General features: G+C 45.9%; 1 long non-coding RNA gene across 1 annotated transcript in view; it reads left to right on the top strand.

Moving 5' to 3' along the window:
* Positions 1–4,938, top strand: part of LOC141114329 (uncharacterized) — a 5,806-nt gene extending 868 nt beyond the window's left edge. The window contains exon 2 of the long non-coding RNA XR_012236895.1: positions 3,748–4,938. This is a non-coding gene — a long non-coding RNA (uncharacterized lncRNA). The remainder of the gene's footprint in view (positions 1–3,747) is intronic.
* Positions 4,939–11,301: the final 6,363 nt, after the last annotated feature.

Genomic DNA, 11,301 nt, shown 5'->3' with positions numbered 1-11,301 from the left:
TGTCCAGCTTCTTCACTCTGGATAGACAGCTCAGGACCATTCCTCTGCTGCTGTGGTAGGCCCCAGACAAGCTTCTGGGCCCACCCATGCGACGCGGGCCTCCGGAACGGAGGACCACGAGATAGCTCTCTAACGCATACCTGTCGGCCAGGAGGGTTAGCAGGTGGCTGTAAAACGAACCCCAAAAAATGGCGTCTGTCCCACTTACACCCTCTCCCAGAATGCAACTCGGAGGACCACCTCCACCGAGTTGTCTCCGGGACAGAAGAGCATCCATACGCTTCGACACGTTGCCTTTCCAACACTAGCCAGTGGTAACAGCGACACCCACGGCTCAGTATGGAAATACCCGCAACGTCAGACAAGCTGGAACAGAGGCAAATCTAACTTCCCTAACGAACAAGTTACTAAATTTACCTATCAGATGGTAGATCGCAAATCTACCAGCGATACACCTATACCACCCCAACATGCCCTATACTACCCTAAATCACCCCAACCTGCCACTACATTACCCTATACTACCCTAATCTGCCACTATACCACCCTATACTATCATTTATAGGGGCTGGTTTGGGGTGCGCCCCATGACTGTGCGCTGCCTGCATGGTGCTGTGCAGCCTAGACAGGGGGGGTGACACCATGTTTTACCGCACCAGGTGACGCCAACCCTAGTGACACCACTGACTACAGCCAAACTACAACTCCCAGTGGGATCTTTTTGGACACCGTTGTGGCTGAGTCTGACTCACTGGCTCGGAGTGCAAGGAGGAGGACCTGTCCTGCTGAGCCCGAGCTGGCAGCTGCCATCGGCCCATCACTGAGTTCACCGTGAGAGACCCTGACACCCCCAGCTGACCCCCACATGATCATCCCATCTATCCCCCCTTGTACACCTCATTTACCCTGCCCCAGTGCCCATCCAGTAACCTCAAAATAGCCCTCAACACTGGGTGCTGCTCAAGTGCCCATGGCCTGTGGATCCTGCTAGGAGCTGGCCGCTGACCTGTGGGGTCCTGCTGGCCGCTGACCTGTGGGGTCCTGCTGGCCGCTGACCTGTGGGGTCCTGCTGGCCGCTGACCTGTGCGGTCCTGCTGGCCTCTGGCCATGGCCTATGTGACCTGCGGGTCCTGCTGGCCATGGCCTACAGGCCTACTCGTCCTGTGGCCCTCAGGTAATTTGAGTTTGAGACCCCTGTTCTATAACATAGAGGGATTGGGGGGGGGGGGTTTCTGTAGTCCCCAGAGATAGCTGGGAACAATGGCATTGATAACAGTCGGCACGGAGATGTTATCGGCTGACAAGATTTCTGACAAAATCAAAAAGGTGCAACTTTTATATTTATTTTTAAACAACCAAATGTAATTAAATAATAGAAGTGTAGTATTAGGGTTTACATACCCTTTAACCGGTTCTCGACCGGCTCACATCTATATACAGCGGCAGAATGGCACCTCTGGGCGAAACCCCGTATGGGTACATCATACCCTTTAGGAGCCACTAGGGGGCTGCACGGCGGGAGACCCGATGCGTGTGGCTGGCGGGCGAAATCACTGCCGGCTACCTGCAGTCGCGTGCACGACCGCCAGCACATGCACGCACACAAATCCCTGTTCTGTCAGGGGAGAGGAGAGAAATCGTTTGTTCCTACTAAGTAGGAACAACAAAGTGTCTGTAGTAACATATGGGACTTTTGAGGCACAGCGTTTTTAGTAAAATTTTTAACATTTTATTTAATTTCTTTAAAAAAAGTAAACATATAATAAAATACAATTATAAAACGGTCATTAAACCACTGCAGTGATTTATAGCAAGTCTTTCTGCCCAACACGTTTCATGGACATGGTCCTCTTCACCAGGAGCTAGCAGACTTGAATAGCGCCTTGTCGGGAGTGGGGCACTTTTAACCCTCTGGAAGGAGTTGAAAAATGCCCGTGTAGCGCTTTTCGGCAGCGGCGCTACATGGGCGTTTTTAACTTCTTTTAGGGGGTTAAAAGCGCCCCGCTCCTGCCCGAATAGCGCCAAAGCATTCCAATGGGCAGGGGCGGTGGACGAGCGGTGGAGGTGTATACACCGCTCCTCCACAGATGCTGCTTGCAGGACTTTTTTAACGTCCTGCAAGCGAACCGCCCCAGTGTGAAAGCACCCGGGCTTTCACACTGGGATTGCAGATGAGACATTTTTCAGGTGCTTTACAGGCGCTATTTTTAGTGCTATAGCGCCTTAAAAAAGCCCTTCAGTGTGAAAGGGGTCTAAGGATCCTTATCTTGGTATTAAAGATTTGTGCATTGAGATTACTGTATTTATATTGCTCAGATCAGCCTTTCTCAACCTTTTAACCCTGGAGGAACCCCAAAAATAATTTTCAGGTCTCGAGGAACCCTTATTAAAACCAATTTATCAGGGGTCAATAGGAACAATGCCCCTTATACTGGTGGCCAATAGGAAGAATGTCCCTCCTTAGAGTGGTGTTCAGAATGCCACCCTTAACCACTTGCTTACTGGGCACTTAAACCCCCCTCCTGTCCAGACCAATTTTCAGCTTTCAGCGCTGTCGCACTTTGAATGACAATTGCGCGGTCATACAACACGGTACCCAAATGAAATTTTTATCATTTTTTTCCCACAAATAGAGCTTTCTTTTGATGGTATTTGATCACCTCTACGGTTTTTATTTTTTGTTAAAAAAATTTTAAAAGACAGAATTTTTGAAAAAAAATTATATTTTTTTTTATATTTTGTTATCAATTTTTGCAAACAGCTAATTTTTCTCCTTCGTTGATGTACGCTGATGGGGCGGCACTGATGGGCACTGTTAGGTGGCAGTGATGGGCACTGATGGGTGGCGGTTATGGGCACTGATGGGTGGCAGTGTTGGGCACTGATTGGGCACTGACTGATGGCAGCACTGCTAGGTGGCACTAATAGGTGGCACTTGTGGGCATTGATAGGTGGCACTTGTGGGCTTTAATAGGTGGCACTTGTGGGTTTTAATAGGTGGCACTTGTTGGTTTTAATAGGTGGCACTTGTGGGTTTTAATAGGTGGCACTTGTGGGCACTGTGGGCACTGGCAGATGGCACTTGGAGGCACAGATGAGGCATCTGTGCCTCCTTCCTCTTCGGGACCGATGTCCCTTTGACATGAGCCGGTGATCGGCTTTTTTTTCCTCCTCACGCTGTCAGCGTGAGGAGAAAACGAAACCGATCACCGAGCTTTTGTTTACATCATGTGACCAGCTGTCATTGGCTGACAGCTGATCACATGGTAAGGGGCCGGGACCGGCCCCTTACTCGGATCTGTGATCATCCGAGTCTCTGTGACTCGGTGATCACAGCGCGCACACCGCGCGCCCTGCAGGGTGCGCGCGGTGCGCGTGCATAGGGGAGGACGTCATATGACGTCCTCCCGGAGATTGAGGTCCGCGCTGTAGCCGTCATTCGGCTATGGCCCGGACCTCAAGTGGTTAATGACAGCTAAAAAGATATTTGGTGTCATGCTGCTGGCTTTGCTAATTGATGCTGAACCTCGATCTCTGTAGGCACCATCAAATAGGTGGTTCATCAGCCACAGCTCAAGGGACCCATAGCAACCTCTGGAGGAACCCTGGTTGAGAATGGCTGGCTTAGATTGTGTGCTCTCCTCAAGGAGAGGTCTTCTAAGGTACCTGTCTCTATTACCTCTTTCATGTGCTTGCATGTATATCTGTAAAGAACAAGGAGACATAACATACGCATTGTGTATTTAGGACAAATACAGAGTTCTTCAACAATTTCTACTTCTGGCTGGGAAGACACTCTTCAAAGGAAATAAATTGCTAACGGAACTTACCTGCACACATTCCAGATCCAAGCGGCCAGGATCACCACGCCGAATATGATTCCTACAATAATTAGAAGAGTGACATACAGCGGCAAGTCATCCTTGTTTTTGTCCGGATCATCGCTACGGTCATCATCATCAAAGTAGTAATCTGTAAGTAACACAGAGAAGGTAGAAGGTGAAAAGACTATATATGGCTTAGATTTCTGTAACTTACCTGGCGGATGTTGGACAATAACTGCCACAAATGGATACGGTGTATATATCTGGTCATCAATGCTGATGTTCAGTTGATAGATACCAGTGTCATCCAACCGGACCGGATCTATCTCCATGGAGCAGTTGCCACCGTTGGCGAGTCTGTTGAACATTCTGGCCCTGGGGTTCATTGATACGGTCAGCTTGCGGTTGTATCGATATATTAGATTTTCGTATGAGGTCGCATTTTGGGTCACAAATACAGAGTTCTTCAACAATTTCTACTTCTGGCTGGGAAGACACTCTTGAAAGGAAATAAAGTGCTAGCGGAACTTACCTGCACACATTCCAGATGCAACCGGTCAGGATCACCACGCTGAATATGATTCCTACCATAATTAGAAGAGTGACATACAGCGGAAAGTCATCCTTGTTTTTGTCCAGATCATCTTCACCGCCATCGTCATCAGTGTAGTAATCTGTAAGTAATACAGAGAAGTAGTCATCAATGCTGATGTTCAGTTGATAGATACCAGTGTCATCCAACCTGACCGGATCTATCTCCATGGAGCAGTTGCCACCGTTGGCGAGTCTGTCGAACATTCTGACCCTGGGGTTCATTGATACGGTCACCTTGCGGTTGTATCGATAGATTAGATTTTCGTATGAGGTCGCATTTTGGGTCACTCTCCCCCCACTCCATTCTCACAAGATATCCTTTGGTTGGGTCAGCCAGATGAAACCGGCATGGGATTATCAACTGCGATCCGACGACCAATTGGATAAAATTCGGTACATCTACCGCCATTATTTTCACAGCTGGAAAAAAGGTTTTTCAACTGAAAGCTCCGATAAAATCGTGTAAAACAATGTTATAAATGGCCAGTAACAGGAAAGAATAAAATAATTTTTCCCCTCAGGGGTTTGTTTAAAATCAAATTCTGAAGTGTGTGTGTGTGTGTGTGTGTGTGTGTGTGTGTGTGTGTGTGTGTGTGTGTGTGTGTGTGTGTGTGTGTGTGTGTGTGTGTGTGTGTGTGTGTGTGTGTGTGTGTGTAATGCCGCATTTCAGCCACTAGATGGCGATGACTAGCAATTGTTTTTAACCACTTTTTTTTTTTTTGCAATTCGGCACTGCGTCGCTTTAACCACTTCAGCCCCGGAAGGTTTTACCCCCTTCCTGACCAGAGCACTTTTTACAATTCGGCACTGCGTCGCTTTAACTGCTAATTGCGCGGTCATGCAATGCTGTACCAAAACGAAATTTGCGTCCTTTTCTTCCCACAAATAGAGCTTTCTTTTGATGGTATTTGATCACCTCTGCCGTTTTTATTTTTTGCGCTATACACGGAAAAAGACCGAAAATTTTGAAAGATGGCATAAAACCCCCCCAAATGACCCCATTTTGGAAAGTAGACACCCCAAGCTATTTGCTGAGAGGCATGTTGAGTCCATGGAATGTTTTATATTTTGACACAAGTTGCGGGAAAGTGACAAATTTTTTTTTTTTTTTTTTTGCACAAAGTTGTCACTAAATGATATATTGCTCACACAGGCCATGGGCATATGTGGAATTGCACCCCAAAATACATTTAGCTACTTCTCCTGAGTACGGGGATACCACATGTGTGGGACTTTTTGGGAGCCTAGCCGCGTACGGGGCCCCGAAAACCAATCACCGCCTTCAGGATTTCTAAGGGTGTAAATTTTTGATTTCACTCTTCACTGCCTATCACAGTTTCGGAGGCCATGGAATGCCCAGGTGGCACAAACCCCCCCAAATGACCCCATTTTGGAAAGTAGACACCCCAAACTATTTGCTGAGAGGCATGGTGAGGATTTTGCAGCTCTCATTTGTTTTTGAAAATAAAGAAAGACGAGAAAAAACATTTTTTTTTTTCTTTTTTCAATTTTCAAAACTTTGTGACAAAAAGTGAGGTTTGCAAAATACTCACTATACCTCTCAGCAAATAGCTTGGGGTGTCTACTTTCCAAAATGGGGTCATTTGGGGGGGTTTTTTGCGACCTGGGCATTCCATGGCCTCCGAAACTTTGATAGGCAGTGAAGAGTGAAATCAAAAATTTACGGCCTTAGAAATCCTGAAGGCGGTGCTTGGTTTTCGGGGTCCCGTACGCGGCTAGGCTCCCAAAAAGTCTCACACATGTGGTATCCCCGTACTCAGGAGAAGCAACAGAATGTATTTTGGGATGCAATTCCACATATTCCCATGGCATGTTTGAGCAATATATCATTTAGTGACAACTTTGCGCAAAATTTGTCTCTTTCCCGCAACTTGTGTCACAATATAAAATATTCCATGGACTCGACATGCCTCTCAGCAAATAGCTTGGGGTGTCTACTTTCCAAAATGGGGTCATTTGGGGGGGGTTTGAACTGTCCTGGCATTTTATGCACAACATTTAGAAGCTTATGTCACATATCACCCACTCTTCTAACCACTTGAAGACAAAGCCCTTTCTGACACTTTTTGATTACATAAAAAAATAATTTTTTTTTGCAAGAAAATTACTTTGAACCCCCAAACATTATATATTTTTTTAAAGCAAATGCCCTACAGATTAAAATGGTGGGTGTTTCATTTTTTTTTTTCACACAGTATTTGCGCAGCGATTTTTCAAACGCATTTTTTTGGGGAAAAACACACTTTTTTAAATTTTAATGCACTAAAACACACTATATTGCCCAAATGTTTGATGAAATAAAAAAGATGATCTTAGGCCGAGTACATGGATACCAAACATGACATGCTTTAAAATTGCGCACAAACGTGCAGTGGCGACAAACCAAATACATTTTTAAAAGCCTTTAAAAGCCTTTACAGGTTACCACTTTAGATTTACAGAGGAGGTTTACTGCTAAAATTACTGCCCTCGATCTGACGTTCGCGGTGATACCTCACATGCATGGTGCAATTGCTGTTTACATTTGACGCCAGACCGACGCTTGCGTTCGCCTTAGCACGAGAGCAGGGGGGACAGGGGTGCTTTTTTTTTTTTTTTTTTTTCTTTATTATTATTATTTTTTTTTATCTTATTTTAAAACTGTTCCTTTCATTTTTTTTTTTAAATCATTTTTATTGTTATCTCAGGGAATGTAAATATCCCCTATCATAGCAATAGGTAGTGACAGGTACTCTTTTTTGAAAAAAAAAGGGGTCTATTAGACCCTAGATTTCTCCTCTGCCCTCAAAGCATCTGACCACACCAAGATCGGTGTGATAAAATGCTTTTCCAATTTCCCAATGGCGCTGTTTACATCCGGCGAAATCTAAGTCAAAAATGCTCGTAGCTTCCGGTTTCTTAGGCCATAGAGATGATTGGAGCCACTCTGGTCTCTGATCAGCTCTATGGTCAGCTGGCTGAATCACCGGCTGCATTCTCAGGTTCCCTGTTGAGACAGGAGAGCCAGAGAAAAACACGGAAGACGTTGGGGGGGGGGCATTCCCTCCCACTGCTTGTAAAAGCAGTCTAGAGGCTAATTAGCCGCTAGGATTGCTTTTACATGAAAGCCGACTGCTGGCTGAAAAGAATGATACCAAGATGATACCTAAACCTGCAGGCATCATTCTGGTATAACCACTCAAAGTCGTGAATGGCGTACCTGAAGACAAAAAAATGGTTAACAATAAAGCACAGTAAACGGTAAAGTATAAAAAATTGCATACCTGAAAAGCAAACATGATAAAACATAATAACAATAAAACATTGCAGAATAGAATACAGTAAAAAAAGAGCAGAACAAGAGAGAGAATAGAGAGAGAGAGAACAATAAAACGACAACTATTATTTTTTATTTTATATTTTTGTGTTTTTGTTTTTTTTTTTTACACTTTTTTTTGTAACTGTAACTTTTATAAATGTAACCGGTTCCAGGTTCGGGTCTCTCACAATGCGATGGCATCTTGGGAGACCCTGTGAAAGTGTGTCCTAGTCTGTGCAATGCTGTACCCTACGCTAATACTCAACTAGTGAATGGTAGCGTTCAAAACATTCACCAATGCAAAGACCAGGATTGTCAGGACAGGAGGGACAATAATAGCGGGTGTCACGCCTATATCCGCGCTTGCTGCAAACACGACATCTTTTTTGGGGGGGTTCGTTGGGTAGGGGTACTCGGGAGGACATAAAGAAAATGCCTCTCATGCAGCCGACTGCATTTGGTTGGGGATGTGAATGTGGGAAGTACGGGCGCTGCAGAAGTGGTGGGTTCCCAATTAGGATTGGCGAATGCAGCAGGAAGGGCATTATGGGCACGACGGGCCTGTGTTTGTCTTTTTGGTGGCAGCGGGACACTACTTGTGCTTGCCACCTCACCAGCTTGAACTGCACTTATGGGACTCGCCACGTCACCAAGTGTTACTGCAGTGCTGGTTTGACTACGACCGGGGTGTACTAGGCCGCTGGTGCTTGCCAGTTCACCAAAACGCTACCAAAAAAACTGTTAGCGATCGCAGGGATCAGGCCTGACTCTGCGAACGCTGCAGTTATGCGTTTAGTGTTTTGTAAGTGTCAGTGATCGATCGATACTGCACTTGGGTGGGCTGGGCTGGGCCGGGCGGAGGGGCAAAACGCAGGTGCTAGCAGGTATCTGGGCTGATCCCGCTAACACTGCGTTTGTGGGAACCCTAAACTGCTGGGGACGCTAGTATAGATCTGATCGGATCAGATATTGATCCGTACAGATACTATACCACTAAGGGAGGCGTATGCTGCGTGCGTGGGTGTTAGCGGTACTGGCGCTAACCTGACGCTACCTGGGGCTGGTGCTTGCCAGTTCACCAAAACGCTACCAAGAAAACTGTTAGCGATCGCAGGGATCAGGCCTGACTCTGCGAACGCTGCAGTTATTTGTTTAGTGTTTTGTAAGTGACAGTGATCGATCGATACTGCACTTGGGTGGGCTGGGCTGGGCCGGGCGGAGGGGAAAAACGCAGGTGCTAGCAGGTATCTGGGCTGAACCCGCTAACACTGCGTTTTTGGGAACCCTAAACTGCTGGGGACGCTAGTATAGATCTGATCGGATCAGATATTGATCCGTACAGATACTATACCACTAAGGGAGGCGTATGCTGCATGCGTGGGTGTTAGCGGTACTGGCGCTAATCTGACGCTGCCTGGGGCGACGCATATCACCGCCGGGCGTTCAGGGGGCTAAACCTTTATTTGGTAATAAACGGCGGGTGCCCTGACACTATAAAAAATAAACGAACTAACCAGCGTCACCCGTAACAGTTATACAGTGATCAGTGGTGAAAGGGTTAACTAGGGGGCAATCAAGGGGTTAAAACCTTTATTAGATAGTATATGGGGGTCCCTGATGCTATAAAACGCTGACGGCGAACCTAAATATTTACGTCCCTAACTAGCGTCACCAGCGACACTAATACAGCGATCAGAAAAATGATCACTTAGTGACACTGGTGACAGGGGGTGATCAAGGGGTTAAAACTTTATTAGGGGGGGTTAGGGGGGTACCCTAGACCTAAAGGGGGGTAATACTCACTGCCCTAACACTGTAACTGTCACAAACTGACACCAATCAGTAATCAGAGAAAAAAAAATTCTGCTTGGTGTTTGTGACAGGGGGGGGATCGGGGGGCGATCGGGGGTGTAAAGTATGCCTGGCATGTTCTACTGTGTAAAAAAGATTAGATGTATAAAAATCCGCCCACTCATACACCCAAAAACGCTGCGCTGATGGCAAAAACCTAAATCTGAGCTGCTGCTTAAATGATAAGTATACAGTAAAAAATTGATTCACCACAAACTCGCCCCTAGTGAACTCAAAATAGCAGCGCTAAAAGTGATCCCTAATCAAATAATGAAGTGTAGTGAAGAGTGATAAGCTGATGTATCAACCTGTGCAATGATTACATCACGTCCTCATCCTTCATCATTAATGTGCATACAATGATGTACTCAAAAAAATCACAAACGAATGGTGCATATAAACCAATTAAGTGAATAACGTATCTGTGCACATATAAATATAATGTGACAATTATAACTGAGAGCCAATGTGAATTAACTCGCAAAAAATTATATCTATAAAGTGTGTCCACAAACAATCCAAAAATAAAATAGTCCAAAACAAAATCCGTGACGTGTTGTGGTGCAAATCTTCTACTTAAATGAATCTTCCACCGCACCTCTGTGACTGTGAATCCACTCCCCTTAGGTGAATGCACTCACCAGCTCCTTTTGCCCACACTCTCGTGTCAGGGCCAACAAGCTTCTATCCCACACTCACAAGGGATAAGAATGATCTTCAGTGGTAAACCTGTACACCTTTAACTCTCCAAAGTGTAATGCCCAAGAGCTCTCTCCACATGAAAAAAGAAAAATAATCCAATGGTGCAATAACGTAATAAAATTTATTAAAAATCAAAAGCCCCTTCACCATTGCACTCACATCCTTAAAATTCACTGCAGGCTCAACAGTAACACAGCACAGCAAGTTGTCACAGCAAAAAAATGAAGTAAGTAAACCAGTGTGTGGTGGTCACGGCGGACCCAGGTACTGCGCTCTCGAAAATACCCGTCTCACCCGATCCCTGGTGTAGATGTGACCGACTTCCACCTTTCCTCGTATGGCGCTCCCTGTCACAGCGTCCTACGTCACTCAAAAACGATTGCCGTGTAGCCACGCCCCGACATGTTTCGTCATAAAGACTTAGTCATGGGATGTTCTACTGTGTGTGTGTAGTGTTTTGTGCACTTACATGTCTTCTCTCCTCGGCGCTGGAACGGAAACTGCCAAGCCGAGGAGAGATGACATCACATCCTCTGCCTGTGTGAAACTACACACAGGCAGGGGAGGATTCCGATTGGCTGGGAGCGATCGCGAGGGGGGGGCCACGATCGGATGGTCTCCCCCTCGCCTCCCAACGCTCCCAGTGAAATGCCGACCGCCGCTGGCACCGGGGGGGGGTCCGATCGGTCTCCCCGCCCGCGGGAGGCAGATCACGTACAGGTACGTGATTCTGCCTGCCCGTGCCATTCTGCCGACGTATATATGCGTTAGACGGTCGGCAATTGGTTAACTAACAATTGCTCGGTCGTGTGACGTTATACCCAAACAAAATGTATATCCTTTTTTTTCCCACAAATAGAGCTTTGTTTTAGTGGTATTTGATCACCTCTGCGGTTTTTATTTTTTGCGCTATGAACAAAAAAAAGAGCGACGATTTAAAAAAAAAAACAAAAAAACAATATTTTGTACTTTTTGCTATAATAAATATCCAAAAAATAAATGTAAAAAAAC

Source organism: Aquarana catesbeiana, linkage group LG12 (assembly GCF_042186555.1).
Source record: "Aquarana catesbeiana isolate 2022-GZ linkage group LG12, ASM4218655v1, whole genome shotgun sequence".
Taxonomy (NCBI): domain Eukaryota; kingdom Metazoa; phylum Chordata; class Amphibia; order Anura; family Ranidae; genus Aquarana; species Aquarana catesbeiana.
This window is presented reverse-complemented; position numbering and strand designations above follow the sequence as displayed.